The sequence below is a fragment of the Lissotriton vulgaris genome, chromosome 2_1 (genome assembly GCF_964263255.1).
Source record: "Lissotriton vulgaris chromosome 2_1, aLisVul1.2, whole genome shotgun sequence".
NCBI classification, from domain to species: domain Eukaryota; kingdom Metazoa; phylum Chordata; class Amphibia; order Caudata; family Salamandridae; genus Lissotriton; species Lissotriton vulgaris.
Genome location: NC_141687.1, coordinates 1,861,994,899 through 1,862,015,191, shown reverse-complemented (window position 1 = coordinate 1,862,015,191; position 20,293 = coordinate 1,861,994,899). Strand labels below are relative to the sequence as shown.

The 20,293-nt window shown below is 42.5% G+C and overlaps 1 protein-coding gene across 1 annotated transcript in view; it reads right to left on the bottom strand.

The window, feature by feature from the left end:
- Nucleotides 1-20,293, bottom strand: part of PCSK6 (proprotein convertase subtilisin/kexin type 6) — a 1,364,483-nt gene that overhangs the window by 1,269,714 nt on the left and 74,476 nt on the right. The window lies entirely within an intron of this gene.

Genomic DNA, 20,293 nt, shown 5'->3' with positions numbered 1-20,293 from the left:
TGCACATGTAAAGCACACAGATGCCCTTAGGGCATGGGTGTGCTACATGGCACTTTGAAAAAATACATTTTTGTGCATTTTTCAAAGTATCCACATATTACTATCAACTTGAAGTTGATGGTAATTAGCATTTCCTAAATGCACAGTTCGCATCTAGGAAAGGCTTCTTGCATCTGCATTAGGGAACTCCAAATTGCGATTCCCTATTTGCATTTGCAATTTAGGGAATCACAAAAAATTGTGATTTTCTAAATTGTGAATTTGCCAAAAGTTACATGCATCAGAAAAGGCTATATTGCGATTGTAAACTGCCAATATTTACTAATCGCACTGTTTGCGACCGCAAAATGACTTGCTGCATGTGCCCCAAAGTTGCTCCACTCTACAACACTTCACTCTATGTCATTTCACTTTACGAAAGCCTACTCTATGACGGTCCAATATATTACACTACACTCAACACTCTAAGGGCCCGATGTAGGTAGCCCTTTACCGATCGGAATCGGCCGAAAATACCGACTTTACTCCTCTCTATGCTACTCCACTCTAAGCCACTTAACTCTACGCTACACCACTCTACTCCTCTCCACTCTGTGCTCCTCCACTCTAGGGCACTCTGTGCCACTTCCCTTCAGGCCCCTGTACTCCACTCTACACCACTCCACTCCACTCTATGAAACTCCACTCTAGGACACTTTACTCCATTATATGCCCCTCCGCTCTATGCCCCTCTTTTCTACGACCCTCCATGACACTCTACTCCACCCTATGCCTCTTCTCTCTGCGATACTCTACTCCACTCTAAGCAATTCCCTCCATGCCATGCCACTTGACTCCACTATGACACTCAACTTTAAAACACTCCACTCTACTGTATGCCATAAGTACAATCTACACCACTCCACTGTACATCACTCTATGCCACTCCACCATACAACACTCTATGCCACTCCATGACACTCTGTTCTACGTCCCTCCATTCTACGGCAATCTACACTAGTCTTTGCCACTATACTCTATGGCATTCTATTCTTCTCGATGCCAATCTACTCCACTCTACGACACTGTATTCAATTCCCTCTTCACCACTATAGTCCACTCCACTGTATGCCATTCTATACCACTCCACCCTACGACACCACATGGCACTCCACTCCACTCCACTCCACACCACTCCACTCCACACCACTCTATGGTACTCCACTCTGTGTTGCTCTGCTCTATGCCACTAACTTTTAGCCATGCTGAACAACAGCCACACATGTGTACGTTTTTTTGATGCTTGTACACTGTTTTTGACCCCGCACATGGGGATCTATGATTTTTCTGTGATCTGTGGACTTATGCACATGAGAAACTTTGACTAGTGATGTATGACTATCATAAAAAAATGTGTATCCCTTCCCCTGCACTCTTTCCCTTCTCCCTGTGGGCTCATTGAACTTGTGTATATTGTGTATATATTTTTTCTCCATTGATTCTTTGATCATTGATTGGTTATAACGGTGCGGTGAAAATGAAAACACCTTGCACTCTGATTTATTTCTTGGATCAATTTAATTCAAACACTGTGATCTTTTAAACCTCATGTGTTTGGTCTGGGACCCCTCCTATACATACCGACTAGCTACCCAGGTCCCACTGACTACATGGGTCCAACCCTATTATCTATAATACACATGTGTACAACACGGCAAAAACACATTGGCTTTGTCGATGCTTCTTTTTATTTGAGAGCTAAAGGGGCCTGGCTCATTTCTAAAAGCATCCACTGATGCTACACAAAGGAACCGAGGTACAGGGGGATTAACAGTACTGGTCAAGTGGACAGAGTTTTTATTACTGGCCTTGAACAAACAGTCCAGCAAACTACATTACTAAGAGCCTTTTACTTTCTTTCACTCTGCATGAAGAAACGGCCACACTTCAAAATAGAAAAAGGTGTTTAATATCACATACAGAGGCATCTAGAGCTCTGCCCCATACTTGTTAAAAGAGGCCTTTCTTTCGTTAACTTTGGTTCATAATTCCGGCCTCAATCTGACCCCTCTGAAGACCAGCAGTATTTCCCCAGCGAAAAAGAGTCTTTGTACATCCTCTTACTGGAGAAAGCTATGTTTAAAAGAAACAACTCTGACATTTGTTTTCGCGCAGTAGCTTGTTCGACTTTAAATGGATATCATTTCCCCAACAACACCCAATGTACTCAGACTAGAACAGATGTATTTCAGGATTTATTTTTAGACACGTTCCCACAGTTTGGAACAGAGATTAGACATTAAACTAGGAAACCGTACATAGGAACGGGGAACCGCCGCCTTAAAAGCCTTCCCTACACAACACCATGTGTATAACACACTGCAACAAGAGGCCGGGGAAGAAAATATCTTCCGATCTGTCTTATCAGGATCCCTTTTCACAAAAAGGTTTCTTTTAAGGCATAAGTAGTACCGGAAGGGCTAGGGAGAGAATAGATTACAGAACAAAACAGCAATCTACAGAGAGCCGCTGCTTGCACGAAAAATTCAATCAATGCGGATCGAAAAAATGACATTTTTAGGTAGACTACAGATGAAAATGCGTGGATGCATCAACCGCCAGCAGGCAGGGCAGCATTTATTTTATATAAAGCCTGATATTGTGATTGAGTTTATTTTCAGGATTTCGCAGTTGTGGGAACTGGTGCCTCGGGAGATCATAATTTGCTAACAAATCTCACACAAATTGGTCAAGTATGCAAACAGAGATTACATTTTAAATATCGTGACCCAACAGCAGAGGACAGAGCAAACCAACCACATCTTTTTTGTCAGGGTCTATTGTGTGCACAGCTCGAGGGTCAGATGGTCCTTGGTAGGGCACTCTGGAATTAAGGAGTGACGACAAGGCGATGGTAACGCCGAAAGGAATAGGAGAGATATTTATGGAATAGGATGGCCTTGTTTTGTTGTGTAGTTCCTATACATTTTTTTTTAGGATCTGCACATTTAGCCAACATAGAAAGTATGATTAGTGTCCAGACTGATCCAAGACACCCCCACCGGGTGTGTTCGCCTGTATACCGGCTAGCTCACACTGCCACTGTAAACACCTCTTACCAAGGAGAGAATAGTTATTGGCAACTATCAAACATGACAACCCTGTTCCTTCAGGGATTGTGAAAACAGTACAGTACTTTTTCGCTCTGTCACTCGTGCTCACTTTGTCTCAGAGAGATATACAGAATAAACAGTGGGGACGTTTTCAATAAGCATGTATTGAACCAGCATCAACCTAGTGTAAAATTGGTGTGCGGAAACAATCATAATACAGAAACATATATGAATGTTTGTAAGCACCAACAGAGTAAAAGGATGTAGATTTCTGCCATAATGCTAAAACAATGAATATATGCAAGCATATAAATACATAATAATTATAATTCATACTCTACGATGCAACCCAAACTAGATGTACCTAAGTGTACATAGCATGTATGTAGGTGTAGAGCCAAGAATCTCCCTAGGCTGAAGTCAACCCCATTACCTGAAGTGAGAGACTGTGAGACCCCCTTGTGGTCTCGAGATGGACACCCCGCGAGGGATGTCGACCACAGCCAGCTGGAGTGTCTGCAAGCAGGAACCTCAGCATCTCGCGTCGTTGTGTCAGCATGGAAGTCGAAATTTCTCCTCTGCCAGCCCACTCAAAGATATGGTGTATATGTACCCAAAAGGTACCTCAGGGGTTCTACCTTGTTGTGTCATGTCGGCCGAGGGTGACAGAAGGGATAACCCTTATACATAGTTATTATGTAGAAGATGGTAATCCTGCTGTGATTCTTAGAATCCTCATGCCTAATAAATTAGGCTAGTTTTCTGGGCAAACCACACAGCATTTATGCAGCACCATAACTAGTTAAAAGGCCAGTACCAAAAACCGTTATGTAGTACAATGGCAGGGAAATATAGGTGAAAGGTTAGTTGACTACCCAGGCCTATATCGGGATGCATTGCAAAACTTAACAGTTTAGTTTGGAATAAACATAGGGATGAGATGGTGCATAAGTCAGAGTATAAGAAATATCATTCAATCACCAGTAACAGGCTGCTGCCAGGGTCTAGTTTATCAGTACAACATATTTATCTAAAATAACAACTCTACCTTACCTAAACATATGCTTTTCTGCATAGGTCATTTCAGCCATAGCTGTAAAGACTGGAGACAGGCGCCTTCTCTTGCATACATCACGAAAGAAAAAGAGAGCGTACATTTCTAGGGGCCAGGTATTCATCTAGGAGGTGTCAAGAAGACTAAAAGCAGACAAAAAAAACAAAATACGACCAATATAAAACTAAAAGTGTGTGTTAAGGTCTGCAATACTATTGTGGTGTCATCCCTATCTTGGGCACATGCAAATGATCACGCGACACAAGGAGCTTGGTATTACAGGTCTTTATTCTTCAGCGTGTAACCATTAACTGAACATTCTACATCATGAATTCTATCACCCACTCCCACGTACTTTTGTCACTGTTCTACGAAATCCATTACGATCCAAAAGGGTCCTGTCATCTCTAACTCACAAGACACATCTCCCCCTTTGTTAAATAAAAAGTACCAATAATACATATGTACATTACAACTCTTCAATAAGTCGTTTTGGTGCTTGAATCAATCGTCCAGATCTGAACATGGGACGCTGCTGAGATCACAGAAAAGTGTCCATAAATGGCATTGGTGACAGAGACATTGGTACAGTCATTGGGCTCCGTGGACTCTCCAGGTGGAAAAGTCTCATTCCTGACATCTGGAGTAGGCAAAGGCCAAGGCAGGTGCTTGAAATACTAAAAATCTCATGTAATGGACTTTCCAGGACGGTGAGCAGGCCTATGTGTCCTTTACTAGCCAAAACCCTCAGTGGGTCAGCATCAAACTTGCAGTACCATTTCTGAAATATCTTGGTCCCCTCTGTTGAACACAGGATTCAAAGCACAGTGGTGGCTATCTGCATAGTTCTTCATTTGATGTTTGTCAGATGAGTCAGTAGTGTGACGTTTATCAATGTCAATAGATCTCTCATTGGTCCATTGGGGCAATTTGGTGTATATGGTTGTCTCAAAGATTAAGGTGGCAGGACTTTCACCTGTGGCAGAATGCACATTTGAACTGTATTTGCGAAGCATCGATTGAAGAACTGATTTGAGTTCAAGCTTCTCTAGCACAGCACACTGAAAGGTCTTCTTGAGGGTGCTCATAAATCTCTCGACCAAGGTCAACTCGTCATGGGTTTTACCTGCGCTGTGCTTATGACGAGTTGACCTTGTCATGAACAATGGGGATCCTGAATATCCAGCGCAGGAGGGGAAAACTCCTTAGCAGCCAAGGTGTTAATGACTCGGTCATGAGTAGTTTATGACAGATCTTCCACAAGAAGAAAACAGGAATATTCTTGAACCACTACTAGTTGATGATGTCCATTTTCAAGGGGTCCAAAGAAATCAATTGCAATCTTCTCCCATGCATGCTTTGGAAGATCAGACATGTTTAACAGATGTGGGGTTGTCTTGGATGAGAAGCAGCTCCCCAAATGACATGCTTTTAACTCTTTTTCAACTCTTTCATCAAGACGAAGTAACAACACTAAGTCCCCAAGAGTTTGTTTCACAGCGACAACTTCACGGTGCCCCTCATGAGCCAGTTCAGTAACTGGTTTAACTTATTGTCTTAGACTCTCGCATATGACAATTTTCAATCCTCGTAAGATGATTATTGATGGGGTAACAAAGTTCTTCCTGCACATTTTTAAACTTCAGGTATTTTAAGTCGTCATGAGGAGGTGGATTATGTTTTCACCACGATTGGGGTGTAATAATGTCCTTGATTGTTAGCAAATCCGAGTCAGTACTCGTGGCAGCATTGATCTGTTCTACTGTTATGACAGCAGGGGTACAGGACTTCACAATTAAGTTAACGTAAGCATTAGCTGCTTTAGAATTAGTGTCAAGACACTGTATTGGCACTTGTGAGAAGTAGTCAACGGGTTTTGATCTTTTCCTCAACAATGCATAATCCTATTATCATACTCGTGCAGTCGCAAACCTCACCTTTCAATGCGAGGGGGCATCTTGGCTTTAGGACTGCCGAAAATGGGGAGCAATGCTTGGTGGTCAGTGAGAACTGTGAAATGCCTACCAAACAGGAACTCATGTAACTGCTCACACACCCACACCACAGTGTGGCTTTGTGTTTTAAGGTTGTGAATAGGCAGGAGAGACTTCGACTAGCATAAGCTACAATGTGTCTCATGGCATTGGGATGTCCAGAGTGCTGGGAAAGGATAGTACCAAACTCCACAGGGATTGCTTCAACAACAATCTCCGTCTGCAGTTTTGGATCAAAGTATGCCATTTTACTGGCATTCTCAATTGCCTGCTTGATTTTCTTGAATCTTTGTTCACATTCACTTGCCAATTTAAATGGAACATTTTGTTTAGTTAAGTGTCTCACTGGGGCACTTAAAGTGGCAAAGTCATGTATGTACCTTGATCAGTAACTGGCCATACCAAGGAAGAAACTCAGCATAGTTACATCTTGTGGGCCTGTACTTTATTTGGAACTATAGTCATTTCCCCATAAGAAAATATACGACCAAAGAACTTGAGTTTGGTTTGATGAAACTCACACTTTGACACAGTTAAAGTGAGACCAGCATTGGCATGTATACAACACACTTGAGCCAGAGCTTGATCATGTTCCTTTCATGTTCCTCCAAAAATTAGTATATCATCCTTGCAATTAACTGGCTGTATTATGCGATGAATGACATCCTGAAAAAGTTCTGCAGCTGATAACACTCCAAAACGTATTCTTTTGTATCTAAATAAACCAACATGTATTGAATAGGGAGTAATATACCTGCAATTCCCTTCCTGTTCAAGCTGGTTATATCCTTTGTTCAAATCAAGGCAGGAAGAGACTTATGCTCCATTCAGCTGCATAATCATGTCAGCAGCAATTCACGGTCCTGGATATCCTTCTCTTTCTCTTGTTCTCTTGCCGCATATCCGTGCAGATGCACACAGCTCCTCTACTATTCTTTTTCAGCACCACCACTATGGATGATACCTGTGCCGCTGACCGAGTGCATCACGCAAATATGTTGTGCTTTAATAGTATCTCAAGTTCCTTCTTAACAGCTTCTTGTAGATGAAATGCAATTCAATGATATCTTTGAGCAACAGGATGGATGTAATCATTTATGTGAAGTTGCACTTTCATGGTCTTAAGTCTTCCTAGTACATGAAACAAAGATGGAAACTGATTCACTATCTCAGGATAGGCATTGACCGTGTAGTTTACAGAAATCAGCCCCATGTCAGCAGCAGTACTTAAACCGAGTAAACATGCACTCGATGAAAGGCCTGGCAACACATGAATTGGTGCTTGTACTTTCATCTGTTCATGCTTCACAGTTGCCATGAATGAACCTTGACTTTGCAGTGGCTTCAAAGCAGCACACATATACTGTATTGTTTTTCCGACTGGGTTAAACGAGGCACAGGAGACCGTTCATTGTCCTTTTCCACTGGCATGTTTATTGATGCACCACTGAGTATGATAAAAGGTATGGCCCACCTATTCACTTTCAGTGTTATCTTGGGATAGTGTCCAAATGAATTTTGCACTTTCACTTGTCAACCTAACTTCGACCGGCATTCTTCCTTGCACAAAACTAATCCTTCATGTGCACATCGTCCAGCAGTCAACATTTAACATCCCACACCCATTTTCCTCCCTACCGTTTGACAATGATGGTGACAAACTTTTAGACAAGTCATTCAGTTTCTACTTGCCTCTCCTGATGTGGTCACTGCGCCTTAAGAGGTGTGCAAAGAGAATCGCGTCTTGACCATTCTGGCATTCATTTAGTTTTTTCAACACAACGCACTTGATGTTTCCTCAATCCTGTTTTCTCGACATGATGCACTTGATCTTTCCCTTGCTTTGAAAACCTTTACAAAATGATTTTCTTTCCTGCAGTCTTTGCATATCTGTCCAATGGTGGGACATTTACCTTCATGTAGAATGGAAAATCCACATCAAAAAGCCAACTTCTTTTTGTTTGGAGACATTACTTTACGGCCTTTCACCTTGTATTTTGGCTTCCTTTTCACACTCAGCATCGATTCATTTTGGGCTATTCCAGCCTCGTGTTAGTTGCTTGTCTGTGAGCTTTTCTTCCACTCTGGAAGCCATGAGTACTCGCTCCAAGTTGAGTTTCTCTTTCAGCATTTGTTGTCTGAAGAAATCAGAAAGGCAACTAACTATTACTCTGAGATGCATGGCCTCTTCATCATTGGACTCACTGAACTAGCAATGCTTTATGAGAAAATCAAGTTTTTCTACAAACTCATCCATGGTTTCTTTGGCTCTCTGCCTTTCCTGACTGAGAACTTACCTTCCATCGTTAAAATTTGGCTTTAGATTTTGAACTTGGAATGTAATACTTATTTGATTTGACAGTATGTCACTTTATCACTTTGTGGTATTTTCTTTTTCACTTCTGTTCCTCCTTCACCTGCTAAAGTCTTTAGATATTTAATGATCTTTTTGTCATTCGCTTCTTCCAGCGCATCAATGAAATCATCGAAGGTTTAGATGCAGGCAGTCCATCTGTCACCAATATTCAGCTTTTTGGCTCAATGAAAGTGAGGCATTGGTTTAAGGAATGCGGCAGAATCATAACCTGTAGAACCTTCTGCCGTCTGGAGCAAAACATGCCCTTGCACCTTCATCAAGCACAAGCCGTGTGCTGACATTTAGGTCCTCGTGCCGGCTCTCCAGCCGTGAGGTGCTGTATTCTTTTTTAGCAGTGAGTAGCGACTTTGTTTCTTGCATGGGCTCTTCACTCTTTTCATTCTTTGCATGGAACTTGATTTATACTGTCTTTAACGTTTCTTTTGTCAGCAATGTTTCCGCATTTAGAGCTTTCTTCCTTTCGGCTTTCACAACCTTTAGTGCTTCTCTGTACCTGGTTGTCACTGCTTTTAGCAGTGTCCTACTGTATGAATGACAGCTCTGTGTCAACAGCATACAAGCTTTATGTAAGGCCTTCACTTTCTTCACAAGCTGTGCACTGGCTGGAGTGGCGCTTCGACTCCACATATGCCAACTGCCAATTTTCACTTAGACTGAGGCAGACGTGGCACACACAAGCAGTTTGCTGGACCACAGCAAACTCTCCACAAAAGCACTATGGGTTCTTCGGCTCATCGGGTGTATGTAATCCCGTATCTCATCGACAGTTGTAGCATCCTTCCCAGCCAGGGTACATGCACATGATCACGTCACACAAGGAGCTTAGTATTTCACATCTTTAATCCACAGCTTATAACCGTTAACTGAACATTCTACGTCATGAATTATATCACCCACGCCCTTACATCACAGTTGCATGGAGTCTGTCAGGAACCAAAAGGGTCCAATCATCTCTAACTCACAAAATACTACAACTACCGTTTTATGTTGCTGCCAAAATCATGTAGCACATGACGGAGGACTGCACATGACTGCTTGATTGCAACCTGATATTTAGGGCACCTTTTTCATCCAAGTGAAATGCACTACAGCCAGTTCACATAGTGACTTGCTTATTCATCTCATACAAAGAAGCAGCATTACATCCTCCCATATGAAGTGATCTCCCCTCTGTGCACACCATGGTGTTGAAAACCCCACTGGCAGTGTGGTGCTGTGAGTTTCATCATGAAAGGGCAGCCACTAACGCTATCATTGTTATAGAAGAAAGTAAAGAGAAAAAAAAGGTAGCACAATGCAGTGTGAGAAGTCCAAATGTTGAGGAGACACCCCCATTGGAGCCACAAAATGGATAAAGAGTGAAGAATGATTATAAAGGAGATGGTGTGATTTACATTATGATTGTTATTAAAACATTTTATACTAACGTTTCTCTACATGGTTTCAGATTAGGGACCGACTGGTTTCAGGGCCACCATTGTTGTTTACTACATTAACTACTTAAACATGGCCGCCATATGCTAGCAATAAAAATTTTAAAGTTAAGGAACATTCAATGATGTGGCTGTCTTACTAGTGATATTTTTTTAAAATAACAAGCCTTCCAGCTGCTCCAGGCATTTCTTTGTATTATTGTTTGTGATGGAGCCAAGAATAAATCATAACCTACCCAGGCTCTCAAATCAAATGCAGATACAATGTTACAATGCTGCCTAAAATTTTTATAATAGGAACTAAAAAAGCAGATGGGAAATAATTCCCTATCAAACTGGTCAGCCGAAGTGCAGGCAAAATAAATAGCTGGTATTTAATATAAAATGTTTAAAAAGAACAGCTAGAAAAAGGAACTGTTTCAAGAGGAAGTGAAGAATATTCACAGGATTGTACAGTCACTCAAAGGGAAGTGAGCCAATGGGTAACGTGGGCTAACTGGACCTGCTGAAGGCATCAGTGATGTCATTTGAGATGTCATCAGTTATGCCAAAGCTGTCAATTAACATATAATGAGTGATGTAATATGTAATGGATAATCTGTGCATGGTGGGGTCGCAAGTTATAGTTAACTCACCAAACTATAACTGGATAATGTCCGTGTTTGTTTTGGTTTGCAGCGTTACGTTGTGTGTGACTTTGTCAACTAACTATAATGTCACTTAAACTTTTGGTTTTTTTCAGTGAATTTCTGAGGGTTTTTTAATGTAGGTAAATATGCTTGTTCTATACCTAATCAAAATGTCACTTTAACCTTTGTTAGGAATCTGTTAAGCGCATGAGAAGATAGCTAGGCTGAGTAAACAGATATGGAAAGGGGATCCCTTTAAAAATACATTCTGCTTCCAAATACTAAAACTCTCAATTCAGCGGAGGAATACATTAAAACAGTGATTACCCAAGAGCAAACAATTTGGCCAAATTTGAAGGTTGGGATCAGCAGCTTCTACAGTTTCCAACTAACGAGTCAGGCTTTACAAGAGGAGCATGTGTTAAGCATTTCAGAGTACCAACATGGACAATAAGTAATTGACACAACGAGAGAAACCTGACACCAATTTTTAAAAGTAAGCAAAATTTTTAAAATAATTTTAGATACCAAAACAAACACAATCAGATAAGTAAACCAGAGGTATGGATTTTAGAAGGAAAAATAAATCAGTGCAATTCACTACTGCAAAACTTTAATGTTGCGGTTAATGGAGAAAAACACTAGTGACAATCGGTCACTTGTCGGTCGAGTCCAGTGGAAACCACAGTGGGGTAAGGTGATATGGGTCCCAGAACCAGGCCAAGAAAGTCAGTTGAATTTAGCCTGGCTCGTAGCACCCAGGTGCAGAGTTATCCTGGCTGCTGGTTTTACTGCTTAGACGGTGCTGGGGAGGAAACCTGCAAACACTCAACAATGGGGTCACTGATGCACAGCATCGAACAAAAGTAGTGGCGTTTGGACTGGCCACCAAAAAGCCTTGGCACAAGCAAGCTCAGCCTGGAGTTAATTTGATGTGCTGGAGCCTGGGCGAACACAGTAGCTGCCTGAAACTTGCTGGAGGTCAGGACTGCATTTCCCACAAGGCACTTGACCATTTACTTTTGGGCAATCCCTCGATGGGTCCGATGGTCAGTGAGTCTTTGGTTCTGGGCTCGTGCTGTACCTTCAGGCTGCAGGGTATGAGTACATCTAGTCCAAGGGAGTTCGGGCTTTGCCTTTGGCTCTAGGTTGTTCCTCTTTCCTGGGGAACCGGTCTCTGGTCCAGGACAAGCCTCAGTCATGCAGTTGCAGAGTGGTTGACACAGGTGGACAGTATCGCACCTTTGCTTTGTCAGGTACTGAAGTTGCAGTCTCAGGTATGTTCTTTTTCCTTAGTTGCAAGTTGATTCAGATCTGAGGTTTTGGTGCCAGGTGTGCCCATTAAATCATAGATTTAGGGGAGTTAGGGGTGTGGGTGTAAGTAGCCAATGGACTAAAAACCCCAGTGGATAGTCTGTCACTGAGGGGACTACATCCGGGGTGGGGTTGGGGGGAGTTGCCACCATTTCTACCCAGAACCCTCTATCCAGCCAGTTTAAAAAATAACAGAAACCTTCCTTGGCTGTTCAGTCCAGGTAGCCCACCTTAGGGGTGCGGCTAGCCTTCTGGTGATGTAAACCTCCTGACTACCGAATGAATTTTCCAACCTGCCTGGGAGCAAATTAACCTGGGGGCAGAAGGTAGGCTGTTTCCTCCTCTGGGAGGCAGCCAGGCTGCATATCAGAGGTGGTTTAAGCTTTGAAGCTTACCGCCTTGATGTGCCACTTCACTAGCTATCCGGTCAGGGAGGGCGGTCTCACCTCCCTCCCAGACAGACTTTTGTTTCTGACTCCTGGGAGTCAGATTCCTGTCTTGGCAGTAGCAGCTGTAGTCTGTGAGTCAGGGCACAGGAAAGGCTGGAGCAACCAGCTGGACAACCTCTAAGGTTGCCACCTGGGTGCATGTCACATTAAATCTGACTTTGGGAAAAAGATAGATTTGATGGGACCAATTGTTTGATACCAAACATGGCAATTTTCAGTGGGAGCATAATGGGGCTAGCAAACTCAGGGTTCCCGGGTGCCAGTCCGTGTTATGAACACTTATAGTAACTCTTAGTGAAAAGATTATACTATAGGGACATATAAGTTTGCACTTGTATGTTCACACCTTTAATTTAATGCACCCTGCCTCCTGGGCTCAGGAATCCTACCATAAGGGTGACTGACATATATTAGAAATGGGTCTGTGACCTTGCCACTCATGGTGAGGGCAAAGTCTAGTTTGAGCAGTTGGCACTACTCCTGCAGTCTTCAAAGGCAGGCTTGCTGTTACCGGTTTACATGGGTCACTCAGGGTGGCACAGTCTGTACTGAAGGCTCTGGTGTCCCTTTAGCTCCCATGGCCTGGGTACCATTGGTACCATTTACAACGGACTTATGGGTTAAAGCCCTGGCCAATTGGAGTTACCAATTTAAATACATTTTATTTAGGGAGAAAGCCCTCACACAGTGCACTTTCAGTTTTAAAAACCATTAACAGTAGCGTTCAAATAGGGCAAAAAGTGTGGGGGCTTCCAAATGCCTGTTTACTTACACAACCCCCCCCCCCCCCCAACTAATATGTTCAGAAGTCAACCCCACTATTGCTGAGTTTTCCCGATTGTTCAGCAAGGAAGGATGTATGGAAACTGACGGACCTATTGCAGGGCCTGCTCTGCCTAACATGCTTCTGTCAGCGCCACTCCCTCTGGGAAGCTGACCCAACTCAACTATGAGAGTACCCACGATAAAGTGGACCTTAGCTGAAACTGTGTTTTTACCATTCTGATCTTTTACCTTGGGTAGTGGAGTATCAACTTCTGCTAACCCCACCTTAGCTAATGCAACACCTAGGTGACCCACAGAGGTCACTCAACACTCAAGTATCCTCACCATGACCAACAGGGTCAGTGGACCCATTCTGTTTCTTGTCACAGGGCCTGTCTCCTATGCCAAGTAAGAGCTGCCATAAAGACAAGCACCCAACAGAGGCTTGTGACAGCGGTCAGTGTCTAGAACCACACCCTAAGCTCTCCACTGACAGGTGGATGTGCTACCTTAGGGCAGTGTTTCCCAAACAGGGGTCCGCGGACCCCCAGGGGTCTGTGACACATTCCCAGGGGGTCTGTAGGCAACAGTTTTAAAAGCACAGAAAAGTTTCTTGTATAATTAGCAGCTTCCCAGCAACAATAAAAGTGTCAAGATAATGCCAGTGATTAATGTACCTGCTGGAGTGTGAGGAGAGTTTTATTCAGTGGCAGCTTTGACTTAACTAATGTAGCAAAGTGGGTTAATGTGCCTACTGCAAAGAACGTGTAACATGCATTTTAAAAAGCAGTATTTTATGTGCATAGGTTCGTGGTTACTGCTTTTGTCACAGAGATTCTTTCGTTACTGTGCACTTCATAAGTGACAATCGTAATGTAGCACAGGGACCTATAAACTGTCATCCAAGAGCTGCTTGCAAACTGCATGGTACCAGTTAGTAACTTATGTTTTTTCCCAGTTATTCATTATCCTGATGCTGCAAAAAAAATTTGGGGTGGAAATACATTTTTAATGTTAAAGTCAGTGCTAGCCACTGTGTTATGTTCTGAATCCTGAGTTTATCAGACCAAGCACTCTTTAAACAGTTTATGTACACACTGATTTACATGTATAGTTCAATGTCTTTATATGTGTGTGATGTAAAGTGCTCTAACATCCTACAATGGTATGAGAGATGCTATAAAACAAATGAAATACATGTGACAGAGGGGCTATTTCTTCAATGTAAAATACTAAGGGCCAGATGTACGATCCGTTTTTATATGCGCAAACGGGTTTGTGAACCCGTTTGCACATGCAAAAACCTATTGGGCCATGTACATTGCCTATTTCGCGAGTCGCAATTTGTTCGCGACTCGCTACATAGGTCTTGCAACTTGCTATTTGGGAGGGGCATTCCCTTCCAAATAGCGAGTCTCAAAACCAGGTACAAATGTTTTGCGGACGCAAAACACTCGCAATTACCACCACCTACTTCAAGTAGATGGTAATGCATTCGCAAATGGGAATGGGTCCGCAGGGGACCCCTTCCCCTTTGTAAATGCACGCAAAATTATTTTTTAAGGGAAGACAGTGGTCCCAGGTACCTCTGCCTTCCCTTAGAAAATGAAACGAAAACGTTTCATTTTCTTTTTCTTTTTAAATGCATGGTAAACGGGCTGCATTCTTTTTTTAACTGCTTTATGTAAAAGCAGTCCCAGACATGGTGGCCTGCAGAGCCCAGCAGGCCACCATACCTGGGAGGGCTGGCATTCCCAATGGGCTCGCAAATTGCGAGAGGCTCATTAATATTAATGAACCTCGCAATATGCGACCCCATTGGGAATCCCAAACAGTGTTAAACACACTGTTGTACATTTCATTTAGCGACTCACAATTTGCCACTCGCAATGTGTCACCAATTGCTAAATGAAATGGCCGTACATCTGGCCCCAAAATCCTTAGTACTTTGAGTATTTATTTTGTGTGCACACATGTATTTTTTTCGAATTACTGTTTTAATATTTGAAATTTAACTCATACAAATTGCTTGGGTGTCCCCGGCTTCCATTGTGAACTCAATGCGGGTCCTCAGGAGTCAAAAGTTTGGGAACCACTGCCTTAGGGGCTACTGTGGATTCTTGGAGCATCTCTAACTTTTCAGAGTGGGGAGCTACCAACTCCTATGGCAGACATCCTACTTCCACTCCTTCTGTCAGTTCAGTGGAACACCCGGGTTCTGAATAGTTGCCTTATTCTCCAGTCCTTCTTGAGAATCAGGAGAGGCCCTGCTAGTGCCAACTTTGCCGCTCTCCCTTACTTTATTAGAATTCCCTTGGCTCCCTGGGTCTGTTGGTAAGAGTAATCTTCCTTTCTTATCTGTACCCTTTTTATTTTTCTTCTGGGGCCTAGGTTTCTTAATCTTAGGGGTAGGACCTCCAGATTCCTTGGGTTGGGCAGGGCCCTGGGTGAATGCCCCTTCTGGGTTCAGACCAACCTCTGGGAGGTCATTGCCCAAGATGCAATCTAGGGGGAGGTCAAGCCTGATTACCACCCTATGCCAGCTGAGGACACCACCTACTTCTAGGGTGATTAAGACCCTAGGACTGTTAGTAATCTTCCCTGGGAATACCCTTACTCTTCTTATCTCTCCAGGTAAAAACTGGACTGTGGACACTAACCTGTCCACCACTTTGGTGCGGCTGGCGCCTGTCTCTCTCATTCTCTATCCTTGGGCATTGGATTTTTCATTTCTGGCTAAATACGCTTGTTTATTTGAAGCACAGTAAACACACGCCGGTCTTCTTGAAGCTGTAGTAGCTTTTGACATTTATACACTTTGGCTATGTTGACTGGATGTCCAGATGACTGAACACGCTATGTTTTTTAACATCGTGTTCTGAATGGTGTCAATTGGGGCATCAAATTAGGAATTCATTTTCCTCTTTTCTCTTCTCCAGCCAATTTAATTGGACATGTTGGTGAGCACAATGTAATATGCCACTTGCTGATTCCATCGCTTTGAGGATACCTAGAGGCAGTACTGAGACGCCCATCAATTTATTTTTGCTTCGCTAACCAAACTTCTTGAGTAAGTTGTTTTAGAATAATTTTTTCTATACCTTCATTATTATAGTGCGCGGAGTGGTTTATTAAGTATATGTATATCTCATTCACAGAATTTGGATTTCTGTTTGAGTCCCATTTCATTAATGATTGGATGACTTTTTATCAAGGTTATTTTTTCACTATTTTAAACCTCTTGGTTGTTGGAATCACGACTGGTGTGGTGGTAGTTTCTCTGCTTTTTCAAATTCCCCTTTTTCACTTGGTGGTTCTTTGCCTTTAGTCTTTTCCTTTGAAGAAGCCTACTCCCTAATATGTAATTGATTGATATCTATATCTTTATTGCATACAGCTACTTTACGCTGAAGTCATTTTCTGTCCTGATGATGACCGCATAGTAACCCAGCGGTCGAAACGCCATTGACGCCTCCTGTGGCCATATTTTGAGAAGGACACATTATTTTGTTTCTGCTGTTCCTTTGTATACACCATGTTTGTTTGTTAGCCACTTGTTTGGCATGTGAATTGTGTGTTTTTTTGTTCTGACAACATTTTTCTTTAGAGTTTTTGTTTCTTGGAACATGTTTATAAAAAAATTAAATAACTTTTTATAAAAAATACATGCATAATAGATTTTTACTGTTTGTGTAAATTCATTCATGTGTATTTAGGCTTCTTCTTTTCCATTTTGTTTATGCTATCATTGTTCACCTGAACCAATTGTTAGGTGTTATGTCTCTCTCAGGGCATTGGTGGGATCTCATTCACCTCAAGGGGGTGGGAGTACTTACTACCACCCTCAGTGTTTACCAGTCTACCATCTGGACCCTTTTCCCAATTGAAAGCTATTAGGACTCCTTACCTGAGGTGTCCTCTCCGAAGGCTACACTGGCCATCCCAGTGGTAACCTTCCTCTTGGAGTAGTGCCCAGGCTGCTGACAGTCAAAGCATAACCTGTTGTCTAAGAGTTTCTTTAGACCTGGAACCCCACTACTCTGCTTGCGAGAGATGGGATGGGTTCTGATCCTTTTTTAGGGTTGTGAAGAAACGCCTTTGGCAGGTTTACTGCCTTCCTACCTTCTCTTCTGTGGGCCTGTTCCCCCTTCTTGGTTTCGCCCCCCTGAGTCTTCTTGGGCAATCTTGTCCTAACCAGTTTGTCAGCTATATTCCCTAACTCTCTGGGAGAAGACAACTTGGAATCCACCAAATGCTGATGCAATACATCAGAGGTAAAATTAGATAAAATGTGCTTTCATAATTACATTATATAGCCCATTATAAGTGTCTGAGGCATTGCCTTTTATCCAGCCTTCTAGTGCTCTGACCGAGGAATCTATGAAATTCACCCATGTCTGGTTTTGACATTTATACGTGCCCTAACATTCGCTCTATACTCTTCTAAGGTTAATTTAAATCCTTCTATCAAGGTCTCCTTCATATGCTGATAGGACTTCTTCATTAAGTGTAAGAAGCTTATCTCTTCCCTTGAATGAGAACAACTCCCACAATAGGGAGCCCCAGTGCTGGTGACCTTTTCTTCTCATTCTGCAGACCCTCTCAAAGGCTGCAAACCATTTATCAATGTCATCACCATCACTAAACTTCGGGGACAATCCCTTTGGGGATCTTAGGGTCAAACATTTCCTCCTGTTCCCTATTTACTTTGCCGCCACCATTATTGTTGGGCTTAAAGCCCATTTTGACCCTTCTTTCTTCAAGGGCTAGTCTCCTTTCCTTGAGTTCATTTTTTTTCTCCTCTAGCGAGATGACATCAAGCTCTTACTCAAGGCCTACTACCACTATACCTGTAGGGGGTCTGCAAGAGTGACTTCTATCACTTCTGGCTTGGGAAGAGGGCTTGGGAAAGGAGGAGAGGTGTGGTATTCACCTTGTTATGTTGTTATGTTAATTCTATTTAATTTAGTGCACAACTCACCTCGAAGGGCATCTCAGCGTTGCCTACAGACAGAGAAAGAGTGAACCCAGTTAAAATAAACATGTTTTAAGCAATTTCCTGAATTTGTAGTAGTCAGTACAGAGATGGATATTAAGAGGTAAGCTGTTCCAGTTAACCAGAACTAAGTACGAAAAGGCTCTACCATCACATCTAGTCCTATGAATGCAGGGTACTCTCAGCAATGCTGTATCCATCGGCCTTGGATTTCTGGTAGGTAAATAGTATTTAAGTTTTTGCCAAAGATATCTGGGGCCTTTACCCCTTAAATCATTGACGGTGATGCAACAGATTTGAAAGGTGCTTCTCTGCCTTACTGGTAGCCAGTGTAAGGCTTTCAGCAGTGGGGCAGAAGCGCCACCTGACGGAAGGTTGAAAACAAGACTGGCCACAGTTTTTTGCACTATTTGTAATTTTGCCATGAGCGTCTCCTTAGCTGTGGCAAGTAAGAAGTTACCATAGTCCAGTCTGCTAACTACTAGAGCCTGGACTAGCATTCTTGTCGCAGACATAGGCAGTTAAGGAAAGGCTCTTCCTAATAGACACTTAGTTTCGAACCAGATACCAGTGGTAGCAAAGATCTGCTGTTTCATAGACAGTGCTTGGTCTCTATTTACACCCAGATTTTTCACAGTCTGTGTGGGAATTGGAACTGGGCCCATTTGAGAGGGCCATCACTCATCAGACCCACAGAGTATTTGCCTTGCCGAACAGCATAAACAAGGTCATACCTTCGTACAGCTGTAAGCAATCTTCTGTCATCCATCTTGAAAAGGCTAACATTGTCTTATCAAAACAATCTTTTGTTTTTGCCAGATATTTATCAAAAGTAACCATCAGCAAGGGGTGTTTTGATCATTATACATAAACGCATATCCTTCAAAACAGTGGAAAAATATACAAACCAAGTGAGCAGATACGTATTGGTAAAGGGATGGCTCCTGGGAAATACAATATTGTTGGCTAATGTTTATGCACCTAATGTAGAGGATCCGGCCTTTTTTCGTAGAACTGCACGCCCATTTAGACAGGATGGCGGCAGATCATATTTGTATGGGAGGTGACAAACATACTGCTCAATCCGAGGTTGGATAGCACAGCCACAACTCCAGACTCGAAACCAAGGGCTGGACAAATGCTTGTTAGCCTGATAGAAACATACCATTTATCAGACGCTTGGCGTCACATCCACCATGATACACCAGCATACACACACTATTCTGCCCCACATAATACCTGAACCAGGTTAGATTATTGGCTGTTATACCCTAGTGTAACCACATAGTCGGGGGCGTCACACACTTACCACACACGTTATTAGATCATGCACCGGTGTAGAAGGGATTCCGTTCTCCCACAGAACTGTGCATAGAGATTTGGAACCTCAGTGAATTAGGATGGACCAAAACTCACCTCAGTACCCAAAATTCCCCTACCGAGCTAGCTACAGTGTCTCATTGGTCATAACAAACTCCCAATGTTTAGACAAACCAGAACATGATCTTAGAATACCTCAGGTCACGTGGAACACATAGACACTCTTTTGTTATATAATCATTTCAAACCAGAAAGTGGAGTAAATGAGGACTCGTGCATATTTGAAATATTTATTTAGTAATGCAGCATTCTCAAACCCAGTATCTTAGATAAAACAAGCAGACATATTATAAAAAGCAAAGTTATCAGCATAGTTACTAGTCCATAAAAGGCAAAAGGTGACAACATGCAAAAATGTTGAAATGAATAGGAGTTAACAACACCTAATTCTCACCCTCCCTAACTAGCATATTGTATTATATATAAGAAGGTCTCTTTGGGTTTTAGCAGGGCGACCCCATACCTCAATCTCTCAGTGGCAGAGGGTCACATCATCTTCCACAAGCTCTCTGCATGCGAAGCACCATCAAGTGTATGTGTGCGCTCTTAGCAAAGCAATATAAAACGCGCCTAAAGACAGATTTGGCAGCAGCTGCATTTATGTTATGTCTAGGAAAGTGCAAAGATCGGACCTTACAACAACACTGTGTTTAGTTATCCTTAAAGGCTTTAGCACTCACTGTACAGACACCGTTTACTAAGCAAAGTTGATATCAGAGCAATAACATATTATTCTCGTGTAAATCACAACGCTCTTCTGGGTTGAAAGCTAAAACAACAATTACGTGTCGTGTGCAGAAGCAGCAAAAG